Raw genomic sequence first — 14,420 nt, 5'->3', positions numbered from 1 at the left:
GTGAAGAAGAACTAAACAGCCTCTTGATGAAAGTGAAAGAGGAGAGTGAAAAAGTTGGCTTAAGGCTCAACATTCAGAAAACTAAGATCATGACATCCAGTCCCATCACTTCATGGCAAATAGATGGGGAGACAGTGGAAACAGTGTCAGACTTTATTTTGTTGGGCTCCAAAATCACTGCAGATGGTGATTGCAGCTATGAGATTAAAAGACATTTACTCCTTGGAAGGAAAGTTATGACTGACCTAGACAGCATATTGAAAAGCAGAGACACTACTTTGTCAACAAAGGTCCATCTAGTCAAGGCTATGGTTTTTCCAGTGGTCATGCATGGATGTGAGAGTGGACTATAAAGAAAGCTGAGTGCCTAAGAATTGATGCTTTTGAACTGTGGTGTTGGAGAAGACTCTTGAGAGTCCCTTGGACTGCAAGGAGACCCAACCAGTCCAACATAAAGGAGATCAGTCCTGTGTGTTCATTGGAAGGACTGATGTTGAAGCTGAAACTCCAATACTTTGGCCACCTGATGCAAAGAGCTGACTCATTTGAAAAGACCCTGATGCTGGGAGGGATTGAAGGTGGGAGGAGAAGGGGACGACAGAGGATGAGATGGTTGGATGGCATCGCCAACTCGATGGACACAAGTTTGAATAAACTCTGGGAGTTGGTGGTGTACAGGGAGGCCTAGCGTGCTGCGATTCATGCGGTCTCAAAGAGTTGGACACAACTGAGTGACTGAACTGAACTATATACATTTTGCTTCTCTTTTATTTTTTCAGGTAGTCACATCATAGTTTCCTTGATATCTCACCTCTGTTCTATGTTGGTTAGATTCTTTAGACTGAAGCAAATCTAGAATGTCAACATGTACTTGGAGATGATGGACAAGATGAATAGAATCTTGATAAGTAGACTCAACTTCTATACTAATTCACCTCATGATTATTCTTCAGTTTTTTTTTTTTTAAACATTACACTTTGTTTCTTGAAGATAAAGAATTGGCTTAATAGTGAAGGATTAACACACTTTACTGGAAAAAAATGTCTCTTTGGTAGAATTTGGTATGAATATCCTGCTACCAAATGGAGAGTCCTTTTGCTTTCAAAGTTTTGAGGTAGGTTCATCACTTGTATAATTACTGTTAATAAATATTTTCCATCTATAATAGATATCCTCAATTATGATAAATTTTTCTACAAAAAATTTAGCTAAATATAAAATAATATTAAAGTAAATGTTATAAATGTAATTTTTAATTTAAATACAATTTTTAATAAATATTCAATTTACAAGTGAAGTTTATAGCTCATCTTACAGAGTCAGTAATATATTTTTGAATCTATATCAATATTGTATCAAACTATCAATCTGTTTTAGGAGTTATTAAGGTATATATTTACACATGAGTAAAAAGATATTGGCACATAATTTGTACACAGCTAGGCTTCTTTATTGTCAAACTTACTGAAATTAAGATAAAAGAAAAAAAAGGTCCTTTTAGTTCAGAAAGTTCAAATCCATCTGGTGGCAAAGAGAACTGAATTGGCAATCAGTGAATTAAGAAAGAAACTCTATATTCCAGTGTGCTGAGCCAAGGCATAATGTTATTATTTCTTTAAAGTAAGGGATGAATAACTTATTTCATTAAAAATGATGGCACAGTAAGTTTAGAATCTCTATTTGCATATTACTTCTGCATCTATGAATTAACATTTGATGTACTCCCTTTAGTCAATTTGTGCACATGCACAGATTTTCATTAGATCTACAGCAAGCTGCTGCCTGAGATGAAAAAGTCAAGGATCTAACCTTCTCAAATGGTTTAGAAGACATCTTTAAGATGAATACAATGTTATTTCATTCCCCAGGATTTAAGAATTAAAGATGAAGAAAGAAAAGATAAAAAAAGTAAAAAATACGTATTTGCAGTCAGATTTTTTAGTGGTGAGCTTATGCACCACAGCCAAATACTGCTCCAGAGCGGAACATACAAAGCTTGGCAAGTCACTGAAAGTCAATCAACTTTAAATATGAGTACATTCGGGAAGCAGTGGTGACCTTCTAAAATGACTTGTTTGAAAACAAACAAAAAGTAATACAACGGGAGTGCTACCACTGCCAAGAGTAAACAGTGTTTTAAAAATACTGCTTCGGTGGAAAACTAGTGATTTTCATAAGCCCAGAGTTCAGCCCTTGCTTGAAAAGTCCAGCTATTTCTTAAGGGAAATGACCTTTCCTGCCCAGGGCGCCCCAGGCAGAAACTGGGCTGAGTGCTCCCAGAGTCTGCTGAGGGGGCTGTCCACACACGGACTCCCTTCTTCCCTCTAGTAGGCTGCTTCCTGCTTACTTCTTTTTAAAATTTTATTTTTAATTGAAGGATAATTGCTTTACAATATTTATTTCATTTCTGCCAAACATCAACATGAATTAGCCATCAGTGTACATATGACCCCTCCCTCTCGAAACTCCCTCCCACCTCCCACACATTCCTACCCATCTAGGTTGTTATGGAGCCTCCGTTTGCGTTCCCTGAGTCATAAAGCAAATTTCCACTGGCTATTTTACATATGATAGTGTATACGCTTCCATGATACTCTCTCCATCTGTCTCACCCTCTCCTTCCTCCCCGCTCTCCATGTCCATAAAACTGTCCTCTATGTCTGCATCTTCACTGCTGCCCTGCAAACAGGTTCATCAGTACCATCTTTCTAGATTCCATATACATGCATTAACACATGATATTTGTTTTTCTCTTTCTGACTTACTTCAGTCAGTATAATAGGCTCTAGATTCAATCACCTCATTAGAACTGACTCAAATATGTTCCTTTTATTGGCTGAATAGTATCCCATCATTTATATGTACCAAAGTTTCTTGATCCATTCTTAAAAGAGTATGTGTACTGGACAGGAAAGATTAAAATAGCTAGTCTTCTAGATTAAAAAATTTAAAATCTACAGTTGATACTGATGAGTTCCAGCTTCTCTCAAGGAAATCTTACTTCAGGAAGTTTGTTTTAGTTCTTTGCCAGCAAAGGGTGGAAGTCAGAATTCAGAGTTCCAGTTGAAACAGCACAGTTCCAAAGTTCAGTAGTTTAGTTTTTCTAATAGTTTACTGAACAACTGCTTAACATAGTAAAGACACTGCCCTAAAAGGTGACTAAAAACATGTTTGGTTTGACCATGGCTAAATTCATTAAAATACACACATACACATACTCAAAATCTCCAGTCTTTATACTTTCATTCGTTAAATAGAAATTTGTCCGGTTTTCTATCATTTATGAATCTCTACAAGGAAATAAATGCATCACACAAGGGCTCAAGTCACTTAGACAGACTGAGGCAGGATAATCCGAGGGATAAGAGTAAAGAGTTCATTGCACCACCAGGGGATGCAGGAAGAAGAGAAGAGAATGGCCAGGGACAAACAGACTCCTCAAAATGACCTTCTCTGCCTTTTAAGAGTGGGAGGAGGCCTCTAGCAGAAAGTAGGTGTGGAAGCAGCAAAATTTGGGTCCTTTCTCTGAACTGATACACCCAGGAATATTGAGCTAGCTTGCAAATGTAAGGAAAGACCAGAATGTGTCTCAATTAAAAACAAAAAATGAACACAATGAAATGTGGCAGGCATATAATGTGTATATGGGTGAGGGGGGCAGGTTATGTTTAGATTAGGTAGATTTTACATTTTCACATGAAGAATCAAGATGATGAAAGCAACCAGGAATCACAAGAACAAACATCTTGAAATTGCAACTAAGCCTAATTACTTTTTTAAGTTTGAGTTTTTGCAAGTAAGAGTTCCACTTAATATAATGAGATTTTGTAGCTGTTTGAATTTGTTGAAGCATGTTTCTTATCTCTTTTCATTACCCCCTTTTAGGTGGCCGGGGGCACAATAGGATTATGCAGGCTTTGGAGAGGATCTGGGAAAAACACAACAGAGCTAACGTCCTTTCATCTTCATCTTAGTAAATCTCTAGACTGGACAGGACCGAGAAGGACGGCAGCTTTTCTTGCCTGTGAAGAAGTCCTGGTGAACTAATCTGTCACACAAGGCATAAAAAGGCAGGAGCAAAACCTGGTTCTCACTTCAACCTCACGCTGCTGGAGGCCGTTGAAAGATATTAATCTTAGCAGATTTAGGACTAAGGGCTTTATGTCCATATGGATTGGCAGTTGGTGAGACCTCGCTATTAACGGTGCACAATTAATAAATAATATGTCTCTGTTTGCTTCGGTAGCTGTTCAGGCATTAAAAAGCTTATAAAAAGATTGCTTAGACAAAAACCCCACATATGGGCAAGGTCTTGATCTATGCTGGATGTCTTCCATTCAGGAAGCCCATTTGCATTTTGCATGGTACATTGCCCTGCAAACACCAATTTGTTATTCATTTTACCAAGATGGACCACATGAGTTAGGGACACAACAAAAATTCTAATACATAAATCAATAAATAGCATTCAAAGCAAAAAAAGGATAAGGCTATCCTACAATGGAATAATGTTACTTTGCAGCATGTAGGCGGTTGGAATCTCTACAGCCACCACTTACAGGGTGACTGTGTCTTCTCAGAGCATTTACATCCTCCTGCCTGACAAATGAGTCTAAGACACCACTTCAGTTCTGATTTCAGCAGTAGATTTTCAAAATTAAAACAAATGTAATTTTAAATGTCCCTTTCATTGCACCTATGTCTAGTAGACCTTACCAAGAAAACTTGTAGGCTCTGTGATCCTAAATGATTTTTGACCTGATTTAAAACCTGGGATTTAAAAATTAAAAAAAAGGAGTCACCAACTAATGAAGGCTTCTGCTAGAATATCTCATGCAGCATAATGCTTAATCATATCTGAGGACTGCTCTGTGTTTGCAAAATCTTAGTTCAAGTTTTATCAACTTTAATCCATATTTTTATTATATATTGATTGCAGTTGAGTACTGAAATGCTGCTTAAAGAATAACCGGATCCTTATACTAAAAGTAACTTTGTAAATGAACTGAAAATAAAATGAAAATGAAATCACCCAAACTCTATGTCTCCAAACACAGGTTCACATATCTTGGACATATGCTGACACTGCAGATTATGTATTATAAAGGCATCTTCACTTTCTCTGTCTTTCTATAATTCTTCCAGGTGATAGTAGGTACATGCCTGAGTCTCCTTTTCAATTTTTTTTTATTTTTTTAATTTAAGGGAACTTTTTCTTTTATAGGGAGAAGGCAAAGGCAACCCACTCCAGTACTCTTGCCTGGAAAATCCCATGGATGGAGAAGCCTGGTAGACTGCAGTCCATGGGGTCGCTAGCAGTTGGACACGACTGAGCAACTTCACTTTCACTTTTCACTTTCATGCATTGGAAAGGGAACGGGCAACCCACTCCGGCATTCTTGCCTAGAGAATCCCAGGGATGGGGGAGCCTGGTGGGCTGCTGTCTATGGGGTCGCACAGTCAGACACTACTGAAGTGACTTAGCAGCAGCAGCATGTTTCTTTTACAAATAAAACTTTCCAAGAAAGCCATATGGCATTGCTGTTACATGAGTGACAATTGCAAATATTGAAAATAATTGTTTCCTTTGAAATTGGTCACAGTTTTTCTACCTGAAAGTCTGTTTAACAGAGATGTTATAGTGAATCTGCAGATAAATCGCTTAAGTTATACTGGATTTACTAAATAAAGTCCCCATATTCTTTCATGCTCTATTGAATTATTCTATAATACACACAGTTAAGGCAAGTATACTATTAAAAGTATTACATCTCGTTTCCTTTCAAAATTAGTACAATAATTTCACTATTTTGACTGATGTATTAAATTTATTCATCGCCAAAAAGTCTGGCAAGTGAACAAACATCCATTAAAGGGAGAAAAAAAAGTCAACCTATGACTTCTTTTTCTGGAATAACCCTTCTTGGGCCTTCAGCAAGCAATTACTGAAATAGTTGCTATATTCTCTTGGAAATTACATGGCTATATGCAAACTAGACTTCATCCAGAAGGTTCAAATGCAGATTTCTAGAATAATTTTTCTTCAACTGAGATTGGGAGAAATTACATTTTATATTGTAATATAGATTTAATATAACCATGGTAAAATAGGAATCCTGTCTGTCACTGATTTACTACTTAACTGTAGGAAAACACTTTAAAACAATGCCCCCAGCACTGTTATAATCCCTTCTTTATTGTCAGGGTGTCAGAATATTATATCAGGTAGCCACTAACCTTAAAAGTGATTTATGATTTAAAAATCCAACTAAAGATTTAGTTTAGCTTTATCATTTTCTAAACTACATGAAAAGATCTTTTAAATTACATCCTTTTTTTTGGTCTTGCAATATGACCCACAACAGAGCAGTTAGCTCATAAAAAGAACATATATTATGAGAATGTTCTAAATTTTCACATTTTGTTTATATTTTATGACTTTTACTTAGGTTAACATGTGGTACATTTTTACAAAGGCTGATTGTTCACATATTTAATTTCTATGCCCATAAAGCCATATATTTTTAATACAATCCAACCAGCAGGAAATGATCAGACTCTACTAAATATTTTAATATTAGCCTGAAGTTGTGAAGTGAAATATAAAAGAGAAAGTGGTTTTAGAGCCTGTGACATTTCACACTATTCCATCAGTAATAAAGATATATAAATCAACTTTTCTAGAATGTAATTTGGGAATTTTAGAATCCTAATTCCAATGCTATAAAATAATTAATGAAATATGATATGTAAAGTCAATAAAGAGCATAAGACAGAGTATATATTTTGCTATTAACCCCTTTTCCATTTTAATACAGGAAATTTGCATTTTAAAAGACAAGACAGTTATGTTACATAACCACAAATTATGCTGCTTTGTAAACTGGAATCTTGTGTTGTTCTTATAGTCAGTTTGTGAAACTGCTGATCAATTAGTCTTGTCTTAAATTGTAGGCATTTTTAACAAATCACATTTCTTTTTTAAAAAAGCATTCTTTTAATCCTTTTTTCTGCCAGTTGTAAATGATTATTTGAAAGTTTAGTTCCGTATATATCCCAATTATACATTAAATGAAGGGTTGATGCAACCCTTGTGTGATGTGTATGTATGTGTGCGTGTGTGTATAAAATGAAGGAGAATCATCTAAGTGGACTCTTCAAATTCTCCCTTCTCAGATAAGGCCATTAAAAAAGACGTCAGTAGACGTTTTGTGTACAGTCTTCAGAGGATGTTTTGTTAATAAATTTACACTGGAGAAGAGTCACACAGCCTAAAGTAATTATGTGGAGTTGGTTTACGCGTGCGTGCTAAGTCACTTCAGCATTCTCCTACTCTGCAACGCTATGCACTGTAGCCCACCAGGCTCCTCTCTCCATGGGGATTCTTCAGGCAAGAATGCTGGAGTGGATTGCCATGCCCTCCTGCAGGGGATCCTCCTGATCCAGGGATGGAACCTGCATCTCTTACGTCTCCCGCATTGGCAGGCAGTGTTCTTTACCACCAGCACCACCTGGGAAGCCCCAGAATTGGTTTGTACCATAATAAAACTGAACTGGAAAAACACACTGTTTGTAAAAAGGAGACTAAACAACATTTGAAACACTGTGTTTCAAAGCATTAGAGTCAACTTTGTAAGTGATGCCAGAGAAAGAAGACACTTCTGTGAGGCTCAGTTCTTTTCCATGGGTAGGATCTGTGTGGGATGGATAAGGAGATCAGAGACATGGAACCTGGCAGAGGGCAGAATGTGTACCAGAATGTGGAGAGAGGAGTATTTGCTAATCTCTCCTCTGCTGTCTGAAAGTCTTCAATGTCTTTCTAATTCCCTAGATATAAGATATTTAACCGTCAACATTCTGCTTTAAACTACTTCTCTAGCCACCCACCACTTCCCAAATATAACCTACACTCACACCTTAATCGGGCTTCCCTGGTAGCTCAGCTACCAGGTAAAGAATCCGCCTGAAATGCAGGAAACCCCAATATGATTCCTGGGTCAGAAGATCCCCTGGAGAAGGGAGAGGCTACCCATTCCAGTATTCTTGGGCTTCCCTTGTGGCTCAGCTGGTCAAGAATCTGCCTGCAAGGCAGGAGACCCTGCATTTGAACCCTAGGTTGGGAAGTTCCCCTGGAGAAGGGAAAGGCTACCTACCCCAGTATTCTGGCCTGGAGAATTCCACGGACTGTGTAGTCCATGGGGTCCCAGAGTCAGACACGACTGAGCAACTTTCACTTTCACGCCTTGCTTAACCACTGAAAGATCCCTGAGCACTATGTGCTTCCCCTTGTACATAATTTTCCCCTTGTCTGAGTACCCTTTACTTCCTAGCCTATCAAGAGAATGAAGGTCTCACCTTTGAGAGTCAGTTACCATGTCACTGCTTTGGGGAAATCTTCTCTGATACACTTTAGATATTTATCCTTTGTACCATCATTAAGACTAGTGATAGATTTTTTATTATATTGATCAGGATGTATTGCAAATATTTGAACATTTGCATCTCACCAACTAGGCCTTAAACTTCTTGCCAGAAAGGAAATTAACTTGTTTTTCCTTTACTTCTGGCTCCTAACATAATGCGTGATATGCAATAGAGATGTAACTTAGTCTTGTTGCATAAATGGAAGGATATATGCTCAGATGGCTCAGATAGTAAAGAACTTGCCTGCAACGTAGGAGACCTGGGTTTGATCCCTGCATCTGGAAGATCTCCTGGCAAAGGGAATAGCTACCAACTCCAATATTCTTACCTGGGGAATTCCATGGACAGAGGAACCTGGCATGCTACAGTCCATGGGGTTGCAAAGAGTCAGACTCAACTGAATGACAAAAACTTTTACACTATATGTTCAGATACTACTGGTTAGCAACATCACCAAATAAGCGATAAAAAACAGAGTTGGGCATTTGTAAATAGAACAGTATGTTTCAATACTCTGTTTTCCACTGATTAAGACACTCACTAGGGATACAATGAAAGAAATACTAGAGATGATACAAGATAAAAGGAATTAAAATAAACAGGTATGGTAATGTATGCAATTGGACTCATTTGCTTATTTTTTTAAGAGCACAGTAGAGGATATATTATTTTTTCAAATGATTTAGTCAATGTTGATTGCTTTTTTCTCTGCATATCACTGTTTTTTGACTGGATCACTTGAGTTCCCTTGCTATAAAGTTTATCTATTCTGAGCTTTCTATCTACTCATTCAAGGACAGGTATCTAAAGATCATGAGCAGAATGACCCTTAAGATTGCAGGAAAATTAAGTCGCTAAGTTGCTATAGTAGCTAATTCTATAAATCAAACAATACATACATACAAAACTTAGTTTTAATAACAGTTAAAAATTAGTGAGTTCCCATTTTATGTCAGACGTTGTATATACTTCACATGTACTCTCTTTAAATTCAAAAATGAAGCAAGTACTATTTCAAGCCCATTTTATAGATGAGAAAGCAAAAACACAGGAAGTTCACATTACTAATCAGCGAGAATTTGAGAAAACTAAGTCTTTCCATGTTTATAATGGTCAAGAGTGAACATGATATGCAAGATGTACTTTCATGATTTCTGCTTTACTGACAGCCCTTCATCTTAGAATCCCCATATCCTGTGAAACCTTAGTAAACTTTCTATGCCTTATTCAAGAGTTACTTTGTTTTTTCCCTCATTGCTGCCAAAGGACTTTGCTTGCCCTTCTAATGTAACACTTATTTAATTCATATTTGTGTTATGGGCATACATGTGTGTGTATTACTTTTCCTATGCTCAATTGTAAGCTTCTTGAGGTCAGTTGTGTAAAAATATATCTGCTTCATCATTGTAGGGCAATAGGCATGCAATGAATTTATTTGAAATAATTGACTCCTCAAATTTAATATAGGGCTCTATATAGTTTCCAATTTGGCTTCTGATCCTGAATATCTTAACCTTGTCTTCATATGCGAAGGGGGAAGGATTCCTGCTGTTTGTAACTGAAGCATGTTTCAGCTAACCAGTGTGTTCACTTCTTTCTCCTTCTCCTGTCTTCTTTCACTAATTGTTTTTATTTATTTATTTATTTTTGTAAAGTGATACAATTTGATAGTGTTTAGTTGGCATTCTGGTTTCTCTAGCTGGAAGTTGGAGGGGCAGCTTGGTAGAATTTTTAAAGGTGGTTCTTGCGAAACTTTATATGCAATTCTAGGAGACTTTAAGGCCATCAAAGACTATTTCTAAGGGCAATAAGATTCTTCACGTTTTAATGGGTTTCTGTAAGAGGCAGAGGGTTTACATTTACTGCTAGGCATTTGACATGCTTATTGGCATAATTCCATCCATTGCATCAAGGTACAAAAGAAAGTTCTCTTTATGTGCCTTAGCTGAGTCATTTGAGAAATCTGCACTCCATCCCTTAATGGTGAGATGTGCCATCAAACTCAGTCCTTCCATCTTCACTGTGCCTAAACTAAGCACTATGTCAAGCAGAACAACAACAAAAATCAAACAAACAAAAGAAGAAACAAATTATCTGGAGAAACAAGGGCTTAAAAGAGTCATTAAAAAATATAGAATTTTGTTATCTTGGAATCAATTTAGAAACACTGGGCTCTTTATAATGTTCCCTTAAAGTCTTTTATAAGCACCAGTACAGAGTCCAGTGTGTGTAACATGATGTCCAACTAGGACATAGCTTGCCACCAAATCCAGGCTTCAGTTGAAATATCATATTACAAACTCACAGGTATAAAATAAACTACAAGGATATATTGTACAACATGAGGATAGCCAGTATTTTACAATAACTATAAAAGGAGTATTACCTTTAAAAATTGTAAATCACTGTATTATACACCTGTAACTTATGTAATATTGTACAGGAACTGTACTTCAATAAAAAATAAAATGAAAAAAAGTAAAATGATCCAAAAAAGTTACCTCCACAGGTAATGGGCATCCTCAGTTTTCTCACAGTCTGACTGAGGACTCTGTTGAGTTGAAATCTAAGAAACTCCGAAGATCCATGTAAACATAGTAATCATGTCTACAATAGCAGAATGCAAGTTTGCCATGAAAGGTTTATGCCAAATACATTATGACTTCAAATCCACTGCATCAAAGAGTTGCTCCTAACTGGAATCATCGGATCCACCCTGAGTTAGTGTCAAACTCTTCCTGTTTGTCAGACCCAGTCGCACAAGACTACATTCTCCAAGGTACCCACCTCTGACTTAGCTACGAAGTCAGGCTTCCCACAAGCGCTCCTGCACATTCAGTTATCTGACAGAGCTCACAGACTCAGGGAAACATTTTAATTACATTTACCAATTTATTATAAAGGATGCTATAAGAGTACAGATGAAGAGCCCAATGAAGAGGTTCATAAAGTGAGGTCTGAAAAGGTCCTGAGAACAGGAGTTTCCTTCCCTTTGGTGTTCAAGTGAGCCACCTTCCCAGGACACGCATGCATGTTCACCAACCTGGAAGTTCTACTAACTCCTTCACTTTTAGGTTCCATTGGGTAGGTAATTATGACACCACACTTATGGCAGAAAGCAAAAAAGAACTAAAGAGCCTCTTGATGAAAGTGAAAGAGGGGAGTGAAAAAACTGTCGTGAAACTCAACATTCAGAAAACTAAGATCATGGCAGCTGGTCCCATCACTTCATGGCAAATAGATGGGGAAACAATGGAAACAGTGACTGACTTTATTTTGGGGGGCTCCAAAATCACTGCAGATATTGACTGCAGCCATGAAATTAAAAGCTGCTTGCTCCTTGGAAGAAAAGTTATGACCAACCTAGATAGCATATTAAAAAGCAGAGACATTACTTTCCCAACAAAAGTCTGTCTAGTCAAAGTTGTGGTTTTTCCAGTAGTCATGTGTGGATGTGAGAGTTGGAGAATAAAGAAAGCTGAGCACCGAAGTACTGATGCTTTGAACTATGGTATTGGAGAAAACTCTTGAGAGTCCCTTGGACTGCAAAGAGATCCAACCAGTCCATCCTAAAAGAGATCAGTCCTGGATGTTCATTGGAGGGACTGATGCTGAAGCTGAAACTCCAATACTTTGGCCACCCGATATGAAGAACTGACCCATTTGAACAGACCTTGATGCTAGGAAAGATTGAAGGCGATAGGAGAAGGGGACGACAGAGGATGAGATGGTTGGATGGCATCACCGACTCGATGGACATGAGTTCGAATAAGCTCTAGGAGTTGGTGATAGACAGGGAGGCCTGGCGTGCTGCAGTCCATGGGGTCGCAAAGAGTTGGACAGGACTGAGCAACTGGACTGACCAGTGAATATTTCTAAATACTTTACTCATAAACATCCTTTATAGTTTTACAAACATCTGTTTTCTGTACCTGGCTGATATTTTTATAATATTGATCTTTGTTTATACTATTTATTCTATTATTTAAAAAGTTTCAAAGGAAATATAAAAAAGTGGGACTTGGTTAATTTTTACTGAGTTTTATGTTTTATTAAATTTAAAAATACAACTCAAAATTTTTTAAATAAGGTTATAAGAAATTTAAAAAATGGTAATTTTAACACTTTTTATATTATAATTGGGGCTATTATACACTAATATAATAAAGAGATTAAAAAAATTATTTGCTATCTTAGCTCTTTTCTATATATCTTGTTTTTTTAGTTAAATTCAGATAAAAATAATAACTCTAAAAGTAAGAATTTCTGTTTAACAACAGAATTATTTGGATGTTATCATTAAATAGTTTTCATTACTATCAAATACAAGTATCTCAAGTAAAAAAAAATCAAGACTGTATTTTAAAAAAGAATAAAATAATGAAATTTAAATTTATTTGGGGCTTCTCCGGTGGTGTAGTGGTTAAGAATCTGCCTTGCAGAGCAGGTGATGCCAGTTCGATCCCTGGTCTGGGATGATCCCATGCTGCTGCTGCTGCTAAGTCACTTCAGTCGTGTCCGACTCTGTGCGACCCCAGAGACGGCAGCCCACCAGGCTCCCCCATCCCTGGGATTCTCCAGGCAAGAACACTGGAGTGGGTTGCCATTTCCTTCTCCAATGCGTGAAAGTGAAAAGGGAAAGTGAAGTCGCTCAGTCGTGTCTGACTCTTCGCGACCCCATGGACTGCAGCCCACCAGGCTCCTCCGTCCATGGGATGTTCCAGGCAAGAGCAGTAGAGTGGGTGCCATGCCTTCTCCGAAGCCCATGAGCCACAACTACTGAACCTGTGCTCCAGGGCATGGGAGCTAGAGCAGTTGAGCCACGCGCCGCACTGCGAAAGGCTGCCCACCCTAGAGCCTCAGCTCCAACATGAGGAGGCACCCCAGTGAGAAGCCGGAGCGCAGGGACAAGACAGCAGCCTTGCTCACCACAACCAGAGAAAGCCTGCAGAGAGCAACGGAGACCCAGTACAGCCAAAACAAAAGCAAAATTTATTTGCTTCTCATATCTTTTTCTCTCCCTAAATAAAAACAAGTATAATATATATGAATAAAAATAGGAAAATGTAAATTTATTGATTGCTATTCCTTCCACTCTCATTTTTTGCATAATCATATTAATCTTTGCATTATGCTATTCACATTTTTCAGTTTGAAATTCCACTGAAGACTTCTATTTCAGTAATGTAATGTTACAATCTAATAATTTCACAATTCAAAAAAATTTATACTCAGAAATTCCCAATGTTGAATATGGAATTTCTTGAGTAAAATTTTAAAAAATCCATACACTAAGGTTTAACAAATACACACCACATACATACATACACTCAGTCATGTCTGACTCTATGTAACCCCTTAGTCTGTGACCTGCCAGGCTCCTCTTTCCATGGAATTTTGCAGGCAGGAATACCAGAGTAGATTGCTGTTTTCTCCTTCAGGGATCTTCCTGACGCAGGGATCGAATCTGTATCTCCTGTATCTCCCCATTTCCCATAATTCTGAATATACTTATCCTTCAGGATTTATGTCCCAATTTTTGATAGAAACAACTGTGGATGTGTGATCTCATATATCTAATAGCTTATGATCACACAATACCTCTTCAGCAATACTCTAATGAGACTGGGATGATAAAGAGTATTTGAGATGTTTCAAATTCAGGATCATAGTCAGTGGCTTTTCAAAGGATGAGTGAAGGAAGAGTAGAGAATAATAACTGGACCTCTGACTGGACAGCTAAATAAAAAGTGATGTCTCTTTCTGATGGAAGAAATAAGAGAATACAGTCATCACACATTAGCCACAGGAAATTGGTTCCAGGACCTTCTATGGATACCAAAATCTGTGGATGACCAAGTCCCATAGTCAGCCCTCTGTATCCATAAATTTTGTGTCTTCACGTTCAACCAACCATGTACTTGTAAATATAGTACAGGATCTATAATACTTTGAATCCAAGGATCCAGCCTATAAATATAGAAAGTCAACTGTA

This window comes from Odocoileus virginianus, chromosome 19, assembly GCF_023699985.2.
Source record: "Odocoileus virginianus isolate 20LAN1187 ecotype Illinois chromosome 19, Ovbor_1.2, whole genome shotgun sequence".
Taxonomy (NCBI): Eukaryota; Metazoa; Chordata; class Mammalia; order Artiodactyla; family Cervidae; genus Odocoileus; species Odocoileus virginianus.
The sequence above is the reverse complement of the archived record's forward strand: the minus strand, read 5'-3'. Positions refer to the sequence as shown.